The sequence below is a fragment of the Urocitellus parryii genome, chromosome 5 (genome assembly GCF_045843805.1).
Source record: "Urocitellus parryii isolate mUroPar1 chromosome 5, mUroPar1.hap1, whole genome shotgun sequence".
In the NCBI taxonomy this organism is placed as follows: domain Eukaryota; kingdom Metazoa; phylum Chordata; class Mammalia; order Rodentia; family Sciuridae; genus Urocitellus; species Urocitellus parryii.
Window position 1 is genome coordinate 182,142,604 of NC_135535.1, and position 18,240 is coordinate 182,160,843.

An 18,240-nucleotide genomic window follows, 5' to 3' on the forward strand; every position below is an offset into this window, starting at 1 on the left:
ACGTGCATCGTATTTAATGACGACACTCGTTGTGGTGGGGTAGAGACACATAAGTAATTATGATTAGTGGGGAGCAATGTAACCAAGGGTTATGAGTGCTCACTGAGGAAGGAGGAGGGAGGAAGGAGGAGAGAAGAGGAAGGAGTAACTTGTTAGTCCAGGGAAGTTGGAGAAGTTTTGTAGAGGCGACATCAGTTGGATCCTGATGGAGGTGGAAGAAGGGAAGGAAGAGAGAACACCAGCAAAGGAAGGGAAGTGTGAAATAACATGGTCTGGAGACCAGCAAGAAGTCCTGTCTGCCTGCAGTGGTGCTTCTTGATTTCTTGGGGTCAGTAGGTCCGTGTGGGGCCCTGCAGTCCTGGAAGAGGGACTGGGTTATAAATTCAATGGTACCCCTGAAAATGTAACTCTTGTGAAGGTCTAGCTAAATTCTCATTTTGGGATTCTGCAGTTGAATAGAGTAAGCAATTGTCTAACAGATATTTAACAAGTTTTTACTCTATGCAAGGTACTGTCCTAGGAGCTCTTAATAGGGAATCATACCTTTTTGAATGCTATGGGGGCATGGGAAAGGGCTGGACAGAGGGACTGTATCCTGAGAAGGAATGCTGAAGGTCAGTCTACCACTCCCTCAAGGGAAAGAAGAATTAGTATTGCAATAAAAAATGTCTCTTTGTTCCTTAGGCATATCTATCCCTTATGAGCAAAACTTTGCACAATGTATACCCCCATTCCTTTTTATCTCCTTATAGTTTTCCAAACCATTTCCCACCCACCATATAACTTGGCATTTATTCACAGTTGCCTGATGAGGTAGATGGTCTTGGTGGATCTCCATTTTACAAATGAGGAAATTGAGTTTAAGTGAATCATCTAGGATAATATGCATTATAATAGAAGTTTTGGGGGCCCTGGTCTCAAGTTGGTTCCCTTACACATACCACCTTGCTTTTCAACTCCTTCTAGGTGCTCAGCACAGCCTCTGATAAATGCTGGAGGCCCCTGCAGCACCCTGGAGTAGGAGGTGTGGCTCGCTGTACATCCTAAGTAGGCGTTGAGGGTGTCACAACCAGGGCATAGATAATGCCATGTTGGAGTCAAAATGTCCTGAGTACTTATCAATTACAGCTCTCCGGAGCCAAGTTATTTTCAGATGATGCAGAATAAATGTAGGCATAATATCACCAAGTCCTTCCCTCCAAGTGGGTATTGTGGCATTGGATAATTTTGCCATATAAGCCTTAAGATCAAGAGGCAGGTGAACAGCTTGGTGAAGAAAAGCTAATCACGAGTGTGTGGGTGTGCAGTGGTGTGGTGGTGGGTGCTGGCACCACCCATGCTTTTAACTCAGAGCCCAGAGATTCAGTTAAAATAATGCTGCTGTTATACCCTTTCTATGGTTGGCTTCAGTTAGAGCTGGAGAGTCCTCTGGGTTCCTACGTTAGGTTTTGGAGTCATTTCCACGCGTCAGAGTTCCACTTTTCTTCATGAATTAAATGGGAGCCATCTATTGATGCTCTTTCCTCCTATTGTCCTAAAGAGATTCCAGTGGATGCCTGAAACCCATGCAATTCTAAATAGAAGCACATACTGATGCTAGTCACCAGGGAGGAGCCCAATGCTCAAAAGCCCAGTAAAATCTGGATCCTCTGTGCTTAGGAGTTGAAAGTCACAAAAGGAAAGAATCGTCAAGTTAGAAGGCACCAATCAGGACTCTCGTTTCCAAGGGGAAAATTTATTTAGTCCTTTCCTGGTAACATATTCTCCTCCATCTTCCATACCCTATGGGTAATTATGGTATTATGTTGGGAGAATATTGAAACTCATAGGAGATTGTGAAATGCCCCTCACAGGGCTCTTTATATGTTTTTCTCCTATTTACCTTATATATGCCCCATCTCTTAGACATGCCTTGTTCCAACTGCTCATTTGAAATCTAGGCTAGAGATAACCATGTCCTAATCACTGAGCAGATAGGCAACAGGGAAACCCCTGAGTCTGAGAACCAGATGGCTCCTATGAGTCATCCTAGGACTTCATGGGGTCACACTATCTAACATGGAGGACATGGCACCAGGAACATCTTTGAGGAACTTAGAGGTGATATCACATAGTAGTTGAAAGTTCAGATGCTGGAACTAGATTGTATTGGTTTAAATCTTAGGTTTGTCACTGATTAGCAGCATAGCTTTGGGCATGACATGCTCTCTGGACCTTAGTTTCTTCCAGTGTAAAATGATGGCACATGTGAGTCTGATCAGAGGATTGACTCAGATCAAGCACGTAAAGGGTTTAGCACAGCTCTCACACACATTAAACACTTGTTAACTGCTGCTGTTGTTATTATCATTATTAGTAGTACTGGGGATTGAACCCAGGGGCGCTTAACCACTAAGGCACATCTCTCCAGCCCTTTTTATTTTTTGATACAGGGCCCTGCTAAGTTTCTGAGGCAAGCTTTGAATTTGTGATCCTCCTGACTCAGCCTCCTGAGCTGCTGGGATTTTAGGTGTAGGCCACCACGCCCAGCTAAATGCTCTTCTTTCCTATTGTCCTAAAAAAAGGTTAAAGGAAGAGGATTAAAGGAAGAGGACTTCTGAGCTGGGAAGGGTGGCACGTGTCTGTAATCCCAGCTACTTGGGAGGCTGAAGCAGGAAGATAGAATGTTCAAGGCCAGCCTGGGCAACCTTAGTAAGAGATTCTGTCTCAGAATAAAAAATGAAAAGGGCTGGGGATGTAGCCCAGTGGTGGAGTATCCCTGAGCTCCATCCCTGTACTGCTAAACAAACAAACAAACACCTTTCCTCCTTCAGGGTGTTTTTTCCTTGTCCTTATGTCCTTGACCTCCATCCCTGACTCCCGTAGCTTCCATTTCTGGAGCCAGATGTTTCAATATCCCATCCTTCTGGTTGGTAACAAAAGAAAAGCAGCTTGCATATATCAGTGGTTTTTGTCTCATTTTATTTTTTTGATATTGTTTACAGAGTCCCCTTAAACCAGTATACTACAGCTCATTTTCACCCAAAAGCTAAGGGCTCTTTAAACCAGCCATTCCTTATTTGTTCTGTTTTTTTTTTTTTTTTTTAAATCAAGGTCTTTTGGTTTCATGTTCCCTTATTGTATTTTGCAAGGCACCAAGCACATATTGGATACTATGTAAATGTAAAATACTCTAACAATAGTAACCGAGACAGCTGAGAAACTCAAGGAAGCAAAGTCACCATTTTGAATTTAGCTTTTTATTGATGGGCTGAATGATTTGGGAGAGACAACGTGGCTCCAAGACTAAAGAGCCCGCAGGGATTCAAAGGGCGAAGGTTTGAATTTCAGTCAAAAGAGATGCTCTGGTGACCCTAGGCAAGGAACTCCTTCCCCTGGAACTCAGATTCTCCACATGAATACTGGTTTTGATGCCACGAAACTATCTCCCAGGGATGTTAAATTAAGCTGGGGCCACCCCATGTGGTTACACAGGCTGCCCTGAGCAAGGACACTAGCTGGGGGGGTAGGTGGGGGGTGGAGTGGGATCCACACTCTGCTCATCAGTCTGCACTCTGCATGTTCCTCTGAAGGAGGGGGTGCTTTTTCCTAATTTGCACAATAGGTTAGTGCTATGTAGGCTGACAGAGGCACTGTATTAAATATAATTTGACAGTGATGGGGCACAGAGATTGGCATAGTGAACGGATAAAATCATTCAACACAGCTATTTAGTATCTACTAGGTGCCAGGCCCAATTCTAAGAGCTAAAGTTAGGGAGAAGGATATAACCAATTACTGTTTTGGGGTCCTAGTCTTTCACCAGTCCATCCCCCACCATATTCAATCCTGTTGATTCAATATGCCAGACCCACCCACTTTTCTCCATCCTACTGCAGAACTTTGTTTTATTCCTACTTACTCTGGTCCTCCAAACATTGTATTAAAATGCGAATCAGATGATATCACTCCCTTGTTTATATAACCCCCTTTGGTGCCTAAAATTTAATTTAGGGTCCTCATCATGGCCTCAAGGATGTGTATACCTAGCCCTATGTACCTCTTCAAATCATCCAGACCATGTAACCCACCCTCTTTCCAGAACTGACCAGCTCTGTATAGTATATTGGTTTAAATCAAGGTCTTTTGGTATGATTCTTTTGGCTGGAACACTCTTTTTTTTTTTTGGTTCTCCCATTCACCATCTCTTCCTCATCCTTCAGTGTTTAGTGGAAAGGTCACCTTCTCAGAGAAGCTTTCCTGGATGACCTTGTTTAAGTAGTGTAGCAGTCTATGTCCACCACAATTCATTGCCAAGACCCACCCCAGCTCAATTTGAAAGTATAGAGTTATTACTTCATATTTTTGACTTCTCTGCTAGATTATAAACTCCACTATGGAAGGGACCATATTTGTTAGTTCGTACTGTGTAGCCCCTCAGCACTCTGCTTAGTCTCTGATTTACAGTGATAAATGCCAATAATATTTGCTAAATGAAGTTGATGAATGGAATGCATCTAAGAGGGGTGTGGTCATGACAAAGGCAGTGGTGTGCTGGTAAACCAACTCTCCAAACACAAACAAAACGCTCCCATATGTCATTTGCTGATATACCATTATAGCTGCTCTCAAGCTACCAATGGTTTAAAAGCTGACTTGAGAAATTTCCGAATCTCACAGCTGGCTCTGAAGTAGTCTACTCTGCAAGTGAGGTTATCAAAGGTCAGCATACTGACCTCACCAGTTCATGGGTTGGGGAATTCTAAGCAAAGATTTCCTGGAGGGAGTGATACTTAATCTGTGTTTTGAAGGATCTGTGGGGTTTTTTGGCTCAAGCTGGATATAGCTTTTTTTTTTCTCTTTTTCCTTTTTAAAAATTTTTTATTTTTAGTACTGAGGATTGAGCCACATCTCCATACCTTTTTATTTTTTATTTTGAGACACGGTTGTTTAGGGCCTTACTTAGTTGCTGAGACTGGCTTTGAACTTGGAATCTTCCTACCTCAGCCTCCTGAGTTGCTGAAATTACAGGTGTGTGACACTATCCATCCCACCCCCAGGCTGGCCTAAACTGGCTAACACAGCACACATTCCGCAGTATCTGGTTCCCCCACTAAGGCCTCTTCTGCTTGCCTGGAAATTATTACACAACTCAGTTCAATCCTCTTAAAATCCCCTCATGTGGCTGGTATTCTGCTGGGTTTGTCTTGAATCCCAAAAAGGAGAATTGGGCAGGACAGAAGTTAGTCAAGGAAGAAGGGGGAGGATTTTCCAAATAGAGGGACAGCTGTGTAAAGCTAAAAGAGCTGCACAAGACGCAGTTTGGTAAATCTGCATATATGCGGGGTGGGGGATGTGGGGTGGGGCAGTGATTAAGTTCTTGATAGGCTTTGTTTGATAGGATGAGGGACATATATTAATTCCCAACCTGGGCTGGGGCTTGTGATAGACAGAAGGGGAAAGGGACTGATTACTTTTCCTTCATAATTCTTATTACACCTGATAATTGTATTTTTTGGTGTTGTTTGGTATACGATCATTTAATGGACCTTTTTTAAAAGTTGTAGATGGACACACTACCTTTATTTTATTTATTTATTTTTATGTGGTACTGGGGATCCAACTCAGTGCCTCACACATGGTAGGTAAGCACTCTACCACTGAGCCACAACCCTGACCCCATGGTATAGGATCATTTGATTAATATCTCTCTCTCCTGCAAAAAAAAAAAAAAAAAATGTAAACTCACAAGTGCAGGGACCATTCCTTATGTTATTTTCTCAGTACCAGTGCTGGTACATAGTAAGTAATAAAATACATTCTTATTGAGGCTGGGGCTGTGACTCAGCGGTAGCGCATTTACCTTGAACTTGTGAGGTACTGGGTTTGATCCTCAGTACCACATGTAAATAAATAAAAGTCTATCAACAGAGGCTGGGGCTGTGGCTGTGGCTCAGTGGTAGAGCGCTTGCCTCACACACACGTAAGGCCCTGAGTTCCATCCTCAGCACCACATAAAAATAAACAAAACAAAGGCTAAAAATAACTGCCAAACTTTAAAGAAAAAGTCTATCAACAACTAAAAATATCTTAAAAATATATTCTTGTTGAATGATTAAATCACCTGGAAAACTTTTAAAAAATGTCCATGGTCACCCAACTTAGAATAAGATCTGATTTAAATTCTCATTTCCTGAGTCTTCCACCCACAATACGAGAGGGAGTGGTGGGTCTGGGATTCATATTTTGTAAAAGCCATCCAACGTATTCACCTTCATTTCTTTTCTCTATCTCAATCGAATGAAGCCCTTTAAAGGATTTTCCCACAAATGTGACCTGATTAAATTTACTATTTACGTAAATTGGCTTAAGGGAAGTAGGGAGGACCCTATAGAGGTTGCCAGAGCAGTAAGGAAGTTCACCAAGTAATCAGCCAAGAAATGGTGCGGGTGGGAATTAAATCACTGGCATTTTCTGTGAACAGGGAACAGATTCAAGAGTGAGAATAAGGGAACTAGAACAAGGGAATCTACTCAAATCGGTGACCATCTGTACAAGGGTGGAAGAGGAAGAGAGAGAGATAAATCCGGGAAGAGGGGCAGTAGTTCACTTTATAAGTTTTTTTGTTTTGGGGTGCTGGGGCTTGAACCGAGGGCCTTATACATGATATACAGTGCTCTATCATGGAGCTACATCTCCAGCCCCCAATATTCAAGTACTTTGTGGATGCCTGTGAGAGTCGTCTAGGAAGTTGGAAGTACAAACAGTGAGCTCAGGAGAGAAGGGGTAGGAATCTCCCCTCCCTCACCCCAGTATCAAGAGCTCTGGAGAACACCAACATTTAAAAGATGAATTAGGAAAGGAATTCTTGAAAGATATTGAGTTGGGTGCCTTGAAAGGAAAAGGCAAATCTGGACAGTATTACAGAAAATAAGCGATAAAGTCCATTAACGTCAAATGACTAAGGTTTAAGTTGAGCCTGGATATACCTCCGGTAAATTGGCAACAGGGACTGACAGCAACAAAGACATTTTCTACGGGGGCGGAAGCTGCAGAGCAGAATGGAGTCCGCACTGGGAGGAAATCGAGACACCGAGTGTATATTATTTTTTCAAGAAACTTGGCTGTGAACATAAGAGAAAACGTACAACCGAGGGGGACGGGCACAGATGCGAATCGGTTTACAGATGAGGGCAACTAGGGAGGCTTCAAAGGACAGGAGCGTAAACACTCTCCCGCCCCCGTGATTTGCCAGCCCCGTCCACGTGACCCAACGAAGTGGGCGTGGCCAGGCCTCGCGTGGACTACAGCCACCAGAAGGCCTCGCGGCGCGGGGGCGGTGCTGAGACCTGGAGCGCGCTCCAACGGCGCGAGCGGAAGAGCCTGAGCTTCGGGAAGGCGGCGGAAGCGGAGAGCCACTGCGTCCCGGTAACCACGAGCCCCACTTCCCCTCGACCCCTTCGCAGTCCAAGCTGGGGCTCGTTGACTCCACTTTTCCCCTCGCAGCCCGGGACGCGACTTTGTTTTTGTCTTGTGTTTGTTACCGGTATTTTCTTCCTCACGTGACGTGCAGGTCCTGCCCCCGCCCGGGGCGGAGGTTACTGAGAAACTCTTGCCCTTCGACCCTGCTGGGCCCTGGGTCGACCGAAACCCTCTGGGGACCTTTCTGCCTTTTCAGGGGCCACATACCCGCTTTGGGGCCTCACCCTAAGCGCTCCCAGCGTGTGGGTCGTCCCTCTCCCGGGTTTCAACAGGTAGTGAGCTGGGGTCTGTGGCGTCCCCGCAGGGCGGCCTAGGCAACCCCGCGACCACCTGGGGCTACCGGTGATTTCCACGCCGCGAGCCTTGTGACAGGGTCCGGGGCTATGGGCTGGGAGTGAACGGTTTGTAAGGGAGGATGCACTTCCTTCTCTTGTGGGGCTGCCCTGGGAAAACTCTAGTCCTGTCGTCCAAGTTTTTTGCACCCGTACAGCTGCCTCTGTGTTGTCTAAGAGCAGGAGCCTTGGGTTTGGAGTCTGATGTCACTGGAGGAGTCTGGGTCTGTTGCTTACTGGACCTGTGGTCTTTTGTTGTACAATGTTTCCTGTCGCCTCGTTTTCTTTATCTGAAAAATGGGAACAGTAATCTTTCTTCCTTGTTCAGACTTCCAGGATTTTGGGGTTCAGCAGAAGGTGATATACGTGCGAAAACTTTGGGCTATAAATTATAGCATGTTTAAGAAATTTATAGTATAATTCAGTTTCCAGTTCAGGTCAGTTAAATTTAAAGAACTACATCCTTATGAAGCAGAGGAGTTAATAAATCGAGGGAGAGTCTCTTTGGAAACTAATATGAACCACACAAATGGTCTTGTGCTAGGTTCCCAGTGAAGAAGTGACATTAGGGCCTTACCACCTGTGGAGTCAATTTTAAACTTCATCTGGATTTTTAAGGCCCACGGGGATTTGAACTTCCCTCTCTCCAGTGGGCACACAAGTATCTGCCCCTCTTGGTCTTTTAATCTTTCTCAACACCACACAGGTACCAGCATCTGAGAAAGCACTTAAAGATCCACAAGTATGGTGTTGAACCAATGACCAATCTCTAGCAATTCTTGTGTCTTTTGCCACTGCTGTTACTCATGCACTAAATCTAGCTCTGCTTCTTTTTGGCGGGAACAGGGCGGGGGTGCCAGGAATTGAACTTGGGGGGAGGGCACTTGACCACTGAGCCACTCCCCAGCCCTATTTTATATTTTATTTAGAGACAGGGTGTCACTGAGTTGCTTAGGGCCTCCGTTTTTTTGATGAGGCTGTCTTTGAACTTTCCATCCTCCTGCTTCAGCCTTCCAAACTGCTCCTGGCTGTAGCTCTGCTTCTAACACAGTCCCATTAACCTGTGTGCCTATTATTCTAAATATTGTTATTTTCACCTCTCATTGGTGTATGTGCTAGGAGTTTCCCTAGAGTTAAACTCAGAATATCAATAGCCAATATTTCAGTCAGTTTTCTGACTATTGAACTCTGAGACTTAAGCAGGTTGCTCATTGACTTATTTTTTCCCCCTCTTGTAGAGAATAGAGATTTTGCAGTCAATTCTAAAAGGGTTTTGGGTTGTAGTAATTAGATATGTTAGCTTGTATTTGTTCCAAAATTATTGATTGGAAAATACTTGAATATAGGTCAGAAAACACAGGATGGCAGTAAAGTGCTTTAGAACTGTGTACAAAGTAGAACAAATATAAGTTCAAATCCCAGTGTTGTGACTTACCAGTTTTCAACTTGTATGAATTAGTTGACCTCTCTGAGCCTGTTTACTCGTTTTTAAAACAGGGGTGATAACATTTGCTTCATAATGTGTCTGTAAGGATTAAATGAGGTGTATCTTTTAAGGGTTTAGTAATAAATTCTTATTTTGTTGCTGCTTTTATTAATTATTATGATAATAAGAAATGATGAAAACTTTAGGTATTTTCTGGAGAATAATTATCCCTAACTTACAGACTTAAAAAAAAGTACTTTTAATAGCTAGTGCAGTGGTACTTGTTTGTAACCTTAGCAGCTGGGGAGGCTAAGGCAGGAGAATCTGAAGTTCAAGACCAGCCTTAGCAAGACCCTGTCTCAAAATAAAAAGTACAAAGGACCGGGGATGTAGCTCAGTGGTAGAGCACCCCTGGGTTCAATCCCCAATACTGGCAACAAAACAAAACAACACAACTACCACCACCATCACTACCAACAACAAAAACTTCTAAATAGGGTATTTAGATTGTAGGCTTTTTTTTTTTTTTTTTTTTTTTTTTGCAGTGTTATTTTATATAAAAAGAATTATAGGGGTTAGGGGCCCTGGGTTCATTCCCCCCCCCCCCCCACTTTTAAAGACTTCTTTAATGCTGTTGTGAAAAAGTTTTTGGGCAGTGTTGTGATTTCTATGTTTTTAGAGATTCCAAATGTTGCTTTGTACATACTTAGTTGAAATTGGACTGGTGTTTCATTTATGATCTGTAGTGAGAATGCACTTCTGTGCTTGTAGCAGAACAATAACAGTTTGTGACTCAGATATTGACTACGGTAGAATTTTATAGAACGTTTTTTTTATAAAAACTTTTATTATTTATTTTTTAAAGTTAGGCTATTTGACTTTAAATGGGTAGAGTTTTTTTTTTTTTTTTAATTTGGCATTAGGAATTAAACCTAGAGTGTTCTACCTCTGAGCTACATGCTCAGCCCTTTTTTAAAAAATTTTTTTGAGACAGGATCTCATTATATTGCCCAGGCTGGCCTTGAACTCATGATCCTCCTGCTTCAGCCTCTTGTGTATGAATACTGGTGTATGTCATGGTGCCCAGTGACCTCATTTTGTAAAAGTGGAAACTTAGTGTCTGCTGTTGCTGTTGGCATGGAAGTGTATAATTATAAGGAGTTAGTTTAGAGAAACCAGAGAGGAAAACTTTATAGAGAAAAATGATTTGTTGGTTAAGGCAAAGTCTTAGGGTTAAGAATTGAAATATGTACTTTTACTTTCTTCAAGTGCTGCAATGGAATCAGCAGAAGCCTGTAGATTTAGATGTTCAAGAAGTCTTTGTTCTTTTTTTTTTTTTTTTTTTGATTTGTGTATCCCCTGGCTATATTCTTTTTCAGTTTCAGTTTAGTTATGAATTAGCAAGAAAACTTTTTTCCACAGCAGAATTTATAAAAAGCTTGACAATAGACAGTGGTTTTCATTAGAATCTACTTTGTGTGCTATAATGTGTTTTTTTTAAACTATTTTTTTTAATGAGAGAGGGAGAGAGAGAGAAAATTTTTTTTTAATATTTATTTTTTAGTTATCGGCGGACACAACATCTTTGTTTTTATGTGGTGTTGAGGATCGAACCCAGGGTCTCACGTTTGAGGCGATTGTTCTACCACTGAGCCACATCTACCCCAGCCTATCTAATGTGTTATTTTTTCCTTAGTTTTAAAACACTTTGTGCTCTTGACTCGTTTTTTACTTACAAGGAATTTGGAAGGTAGACTTCACTCTCAACTGCAGAATCTGAGTAGGCATAATGAATTTTCAGTAATGACTGTGCTAGAGAGTTCTGAATAGGTGCATTCTCTTGATATCCTATGTCACTGAGGCACAGGATTCAGGAGAGGCCATACTGTATTGTGAAAATAAATTAAGCTTTGAAGTCAGTATGAGACTAGGTACTGCTGAAGTAGTACTGAAGATCATTTTGAATTCCACTTCTCATCTATAAAACTTTAAAGATGGAAGCATGGCTGAAAAGATTTGAGATTATTTGAACTAGGCATATTCTAGTTAAACTTGGTAAAAAATAGGGATTGTTATTACTATTTTAAAGTCATAGATTTTGGTAATGCTTCACAAGATTAGTGTTTACCCAAGATTAAGGTTGTTGACTGTGACTGTGGAACATGAAATACTGAAAAGCTAATTGGCCAGCATTGAATCTGTGACCTTGTGCTCATTATTTTCATGAGCTAACTATTCACAAATATCTCACCAATAAATTAATTAAATGAAATGAATAAACGAAGAGGCTGGTTTATTTTTTATTTTCAGCTTGCAGCTCATTAGTCATAAGAAAATTAACTAGGGTTAAGGGAGTAAAAGTATAGATTTTTAATTAATTTATTAAGACTAACCCTCATACTGTGTGTAAAACTGGTGACCTACAGGATGATCTTTGACAGCTGCTAACTAGAACTATAAGTTGTTGAGTTATGTTTGTTACAGACTTCCTACCTATAGGAGAAATGAGAAGAAATAGAAGTAGGCTATTCATGTGTTGAAAGAGTACCCTACACCTCTATGCTACCTACCTGAAAATGTGCTTTAGAGTTCTCTATTAATGAGCCCAGGAGGATGGATGAAGCTTGAGTGACTCCTGAGAATTTAACTGAATTACAGAGAAATTCCAGTTGTCAGAGCATTAGGTAGGGGTAAAGTATAGTGTGTTGCTCAGCAGCAGTACTCTTGCATTTGAATAGAATTTTTCTCCTCTATCAATAAAACATAGACCAGTTTCTTCCAGTTTGGTGTGTATTACTCATTGCCATGCTAGTCTGTATAGTTTCCCATTCTTCAAATTCATTCTTAATTTTATTAATATTTGTTGTTCCTCTTGTTTGTTTGTCTCTTTTAATGCCAAACCTGGCAGATTTGGGACAAGGGATAAAAACAGAAGCAAAGAAGTATTGTTAGAAACAACAGGTTCTGGTGTCTAGTATTGTGAAATTTCCAAATAATATGGGCTTACCTATGAACATGATATGAATTTCTGGAATAGGAAAGTGGCTGACAGTCAAAAACAGGCCAAAGGTCTGGGGCTGGGGCTGGGGCTCCGGCTCCGGCTCCGGCTCCGGCTCCGGCTCCGGCTCCGGCTCCGGCTCCGGCTCCGGCTCCGGCTCCGGCTCCGGCTCCGGCTCCGGCTCCGGGCTCCGGCTCCGGCTCCGGCTCCGGGCTCCGGCTCCGGCTCCGGGCTCCGGGCTCCGGGCTCCGGGCTCGGTGCACTTGCCTGGCATGTGTGAGGCATTGGGTTTGATTATCAGCACCACCTATAAAGAAATAAAATAAAGGTCTATGAACAACTAGAAAAATATTTTTAAAAATGTGGGCCAAAGATGTATAGCATTCCTTAATATCAAATTTGCTTCTTAGAAAAGAGTCTGAATGTGTTGATATTGGCTATATTTGGGCTGTTTCAAGTTGTTTGTGATGGAATGTTAGAAGAGTAATAAAGAAGGGAAGCACTTGGCTTTAAATCCTCTCAAATTTATACTGGTGGTCCTGTTTCCATTTCTTAACTATAAAATAGGGATAATACTAACTCTTACTTGTAAAAATTAAAGGAAAAAGTAAACAATAAGGATGTCTTGAAAGTGGGGTTGGTAACTGTAGGGGAAAGAAAGAAAGGTAGATTCCCAAAACACTGTCATACAGAAAAAAAACACCGTCATACAGAAACGGAAAAATCAGAAACATTGAGTGCAACAGTTTCATAGGTAGTTAGAAAGTAAGGTGATCAGATGTAAAGAGAAGGGTGGATTTAGAAGCTCAGGGTAAGAAATTAAAAACTGAAAGAAAATGAGTGAGGGAAAAGCAGGAAGGTTTGATCCAGAGAGAGAGCGTATTCATTTGGTTTTGGTTATAAGAGGAGAACTTATAAATACTTATAGTTAGGAAAGAAAAGCGGATATTAATAGTAAATCAAGTAAAATGCTTATGCAGTTTTTATTACACTATCATTTTCCCTTTAATATTAAACTTGTATATTCAACATGCAACTACCAAACCAGTTTTTTACAGTCCTGTTAACTACTTATTTGACCCTTCATAGTATATTTTTAATACATTTAAAGAAAAATAAGTCAGTGTTATTTCCTTTTTGAAATGATTTTTCTCAAAATCTAATACATGCTCACTATAGAAAACCTGGAAAATATAGAAAGCTTTAAAGGATAACAACAGAAAATACTCTTAATCTCATAATGTAAACATAAAATAACAAGTCCCACCTTTTCAATGTTTTCCTCCAATCTTCCCCCTCCCCTCACCAGGTGTTTACTAAAGTTGTGCTTTCCTAAAGGAGTAACAAAGCTGTTTATAAGTCCAAAATTATACTATAAATTAACCATTTATGGTAGAGTTGTCTTTACATATCTATTTTGGCACTTATATACTTTCATAAATATTTGTATAACTCTTTATTTCCTCTCCCTATATTGTAAACTATGTAATCCATCCTATGTCTTACACTTTTAGCATAGTATTGCATATAATAGGTTTTTAGAATATACTTGAGATGAATTATTAAGCCCTCTAAGTAGAATTATCCTAGTAACAGGCTGCCCAATTGATAAAAGCGTGATATTTGGGGAGTTATGTATGTTTTAATATGAAGCCGTTGAACTAGAATAAGGGTGCTTTTTCTGGTTAGATGTTTTTTTTTTTTTTTTTTTTTTTTTAAAGAGAGAGTGAGAGAGAGAGGGGGACAGAGAGTGAGAGAATTTTAACATTTATTTATTTTCTTAGTTCTCGGCGGACACAACATCTTCGTTTGTATGTGGTGCTGAGGATCGAACCCGGGCCGCACGCATGCCAGGCGAGCGCGCTACCGCTTGAGCCACATCCCCAGCCCTGGTTAGATGTTTTTTGTAGCAAGCCATGCTAATACAACATATTAGTGCAAAGCAACTGTTTTATTTTGCTTTTGGATTTTGTCAAGAATCAGGACACTGTGGAGATGCTGCACTTAATTAAGCCTTAACTGGGTAAGGTGGAAAGCTAGTTCTGACTTGATGACTGGGAGCTAGAATCTTGTGGCTTCTTTACTGACATGTCTGGTGGTTGATGTTGGCAGATCTCTCAGCAAAGGCTTGGTGATAGCTTTTTTCCCAGAGTAAGCACCGTGAGAGAACCAGGTGGAAGCTGCGTTACCTTTTTTTTTTTTGGTGGGGTGTATTAGGGATTGGACCCTGGGACACTTAACTATTGAGCCACATCCACAGCATTCTTCCCATTTTAAAAATGTTTTTTGAGACAGGGTCTTGCTAAATTGCTATGGCTTTGCTAAGTTTCTGAGGCTGACTTTGAACTTGTGATCCTCCTGCTTCAGCCTCGCTAGCTGTTGGGATTACAGGTGTGCACCACTGTGCCTTGCTTGCATTGCCTTTTTTGAGCTAGGCTTGGAAGTCATAATAGTGTCTGTCACAACTTGGCAGATCCAAGGAGAGCAGCAGTTACATGGAATCTGCTTCTTGTGGGAGGAGTACCCAATTAACCTGTAATCTCACCTCTTAGAATTGACCAGTTTCAGATGTATAGTTTTTTATTTATGATTCCTAAATTATATTGTTTTGAAAATGGAAAATCTTTTTTAACAATTTTGAGGCTAACTCAGATGGTAGCAAAAGCCAATCTGTACTATGGTAAGGCTATTCATGGTGTTTATCCTTTGTAGTATAACAATTCATACTTTCACAGAAATATTAATATTATTTTGTTTTTGCTGGTTCTGGGGATGTAATCCAGTGCCTGGGCAAGTGCCACTAAGCTACATCCTGAGATTTTAATGTGTTTAATTATAAAGTGTTTTCTACACCCTGGTTGGATGTGATCCAATAGATGACAGTACTTCTGTTGAGATTCATATGGTGATAACAGTGTTTAAGAAAGGTGGTCTTGGTGGTTATGTGTGTGAAATAACCTCAAGCAGGAAGACCTGAAAGTATTTAGTAGTTGTGTCATTGATAGTGAGTAACATTGTGAAAGGGCCTCAGATAGGTGTAGGAGAAAGATAATGAGTTCAATTTCTAATGTTAAATATCAGGTATTATATAACTTAAGTGGTTTAAAAAATCTGGTGCTTTAAACATTAATTAATCTCAATGAGTGCTGTCCCTTTTAATCTGTTTTTGAGGTGAAACATTTGTTCTAGCAAATAAATGTTCTGTGGAATTTGTCTTTTGGAACTACTTTTAGAACCAGTAGAGCCATGTAAGAAAACCAGTCTCATTACCTGATGGTCCTATTCCTTTTCTCCCAAAGAGTATTATTTTGCTTGACCACCTATCTTATTTCCATACTTCTACCTAAGTGATTATTGGCAGTTTCTAAAAATTAATCTGCAAAGACATAAAATTTATTACCATGGAGGATAGTTAAATGATTATTGCAGTTGATGAAGATAGTAAAAAGTCTTAAGCTGTGTTAGCACCTTTGAACAAGTTTGCTAGTTATGTGCACTGGCTAAAGGGTGTGTTGTAGGAGCCAGGTTTTAATGATCTCTTTAGTACATTAGTTGTGTATATTGAGCAAGTAATTTGTTTGGGTCTCATTTTCCTTATTTGTAAAATGGGGATGGTGATAATACTTTTGTATTGTGGAATTGTGAGGACTAGTTCTTAGATTTAGAACAATGTTTGGTATTTATACCTATTTATTACCACCACAACTGTTGCTGCTATTGCTACCACTACCATTTCATCTGTTTATTTCTCTCGTTTTAAAAATCAGCTGTATTCCTTTATGTTATTTTTTTTTTCATGTCGGTAGAATGATAGGCTGTTGGAGGTAAAATTGGAGTTCCAATGATCAGAGATATGGTCTTTTTTAAAAGACTATTTTGTCCTAGAGGTTTGTGGGAGAAGAGAAGACTAAGGATGGAGTATTCAGGAATACTCACAGTAGGGGAGTGGGAAGCAGAAAAGGAGCCTACAAAGGAACAGAGGTTGTTTAGAGAGAGAAAACGAGGAGTGTATATTAATATAGAGGTTAAATTAATTAGGATTAATTTGATTGCAACCAAGTAGCAGAGACTTAAACAGAATAGAAGTTTATTTCTCTTGTGGTGAAGAGTTCCAGCAAGTCAGTTTAGGGCTGGTATGGTTTGCCATGGATTCTGTCCTTTTCCAAAGTCTCTTTAGGGTCTACTAGAGCTCTAGCCATTTCATCCACATTCCATCCATCAGAAAGGAGAAAAAGAACACATCTGCCTCCCTTAAAAAATATTTCCTGTGAAATAAATAAATAAATAAATAAATAAATTGTGTGTGTATATATCTTATATAATAAATACACACACAACTTTTGTTCATATTCCATTGGTGAAATTTAATTACATAGCCATAGCTTGGACAATTTGGGAAATGTATACTTTATTTGAATGGTCAGTGCCTGGGAATAAAGAATAGGAATACTCAGATAAGTGTAGCTAGAAGAGGAATACAGGGTAGATAATAGTTCATTGTCTTTAGGACAGTTTAATTCATTATTGGTAATTCTCAGTAGAACTTCTGTAATTTTGAAATTGAGTACAAATTTATTCTTAAATTGCATCAATAGTACAGGTGAAACATCCCTAATATGAAACTCCGAAATCTGAAACACTTCTGGTCCCAAGCATTTTAGATAAGGGACACTCAACCAGTGGGTTGTTTTTAGGGTATAATCTCTTTATGAGTCCTGTGTGTATGGGTGTGTACATATGTGTATATTTCCATTTAACAATGTTGGACAAAATTACTTCACATGGCAACAATGTGAAAAATTGATGATAAGTAAGCCTCTGGTATCCCTCTTCGGTTTATTTAAAGCCTGCAATTTTTACTCAGTCCTCCATTCATTCTCCAATTTGGTTGGTTTTTGGCCAATGTTTTTAATCCATCTCTGTCTTTTTATATTACTTCTGTCACTGCTGTTAATCGTATTTCCCAAAATAGTTAAATGAGTAAATTTAATTAAATGTGTTATTTGCACTGTCTCCTGATCATTAATGAATTTGTAAGTAAGGTCAGACTTACAGTCTTCATAGTATTACAGTTACTGAATTCTATCCATTAAAGTGGTACTTAAATTTTACTTTATTTTTAAGGCTTCTGTATTTTGTGTTTATACGCTTTCAATGTTAGAAATATGAAGCTCTTCCAACAAAAAGATAACATTTTCCTTAGAATTTTTTGTCACTTTCATCTGAAAATGTTATAACAAGTTTGAATGAAAAATTCTTTTTTTAAGATAAAAAGAAGAGGGGCTGCGGTTGTGGCTCAGTGGTGGAGCGCTCGTCTAGCATGTGTGAGGCACTGGGTTCGATCCTCAGCACCACATAAAAAAATAAATAAACAAAATGAAGGTATTGTGTCCATCTACAACTAAAAAAGAAATCTTAAAAAAAAGATTATATGTTGCTATTTGACTTTTGTTTTTTTGAAATGATTTTCTAAATTCTTTTATCAGTAGACATAGTTTATAATAGACATAATTTAAAAAGTAAAATAGTAAAAAAAAAAAAGAATTCATAACAAAACACAGGGAGTAGTTTTTTTCTACCTTCCCTATTCTCTCTAGTCCCTAAAGGTAGCCACTCTCAACTTCTTAAGCTGTTTCTTCTGGCATTACATATCTCTGCATTTTAAAATAATGTTTTTATAATGCTATCTTTTAATTCACTTATTTATTCATTATGTATTGCATTTTCATTATGGCATAGAAAGTTTCACTGTCTTAAATAACAATTTCCACTGTTACCTTGCCCCTAGCCTCCCAATTTAGTTTTTTTTTTTTTTTTTTTAAACTGTTAAATGGACACAGTATCTTTAATGTGGTGCTGAGGATCGAATCCAGTGCCGTACTTGTGCGAGGCAGATGCTCTACTACTGAGCTGCAGCCCCAGCCCCTAATTTAGTTTTATTATAATGTTTGGTTAAAAGAAATAGTTAATGTTATATTTATACTATCATGCTTGTGCAAATATTATTTGCTGATAATCCGTTT

At 39.8% G+C, this 18,240-nt stretch overlaps 1 protein-coding gene across 6 annotated transcripts in view; it reads left to right on the plus strand.

The window, feature by feature from the left end:
• Positions 1-7,321: 7,321 nt before the first annotated feature.
• R3hcc1l (R3H domain and coiled-coil containing 1 like) overlaps positions 7,322-18,240 on the plus strand; it is a 91,525-nt gene continuing 80,606 nt past the window's right edge. For 2 of the 6 annotated variants that reach the window (XM_026394836.2, XM_026394843.2), the window contains exon 1: positions 7,339-7,407. The gene's annotated coding sequence lies outside the window, so the exon portion shown is untranslated. Of the gene's footprint in view, positions 7,408-7,698; positions 7,734-18,240 lie in introns of those variants that run through there. The other 4 variants (XM_026394838.2, XM_026394842.2, XM_077798574.1 and 1 more) reach the window with 4 other exon arrangements.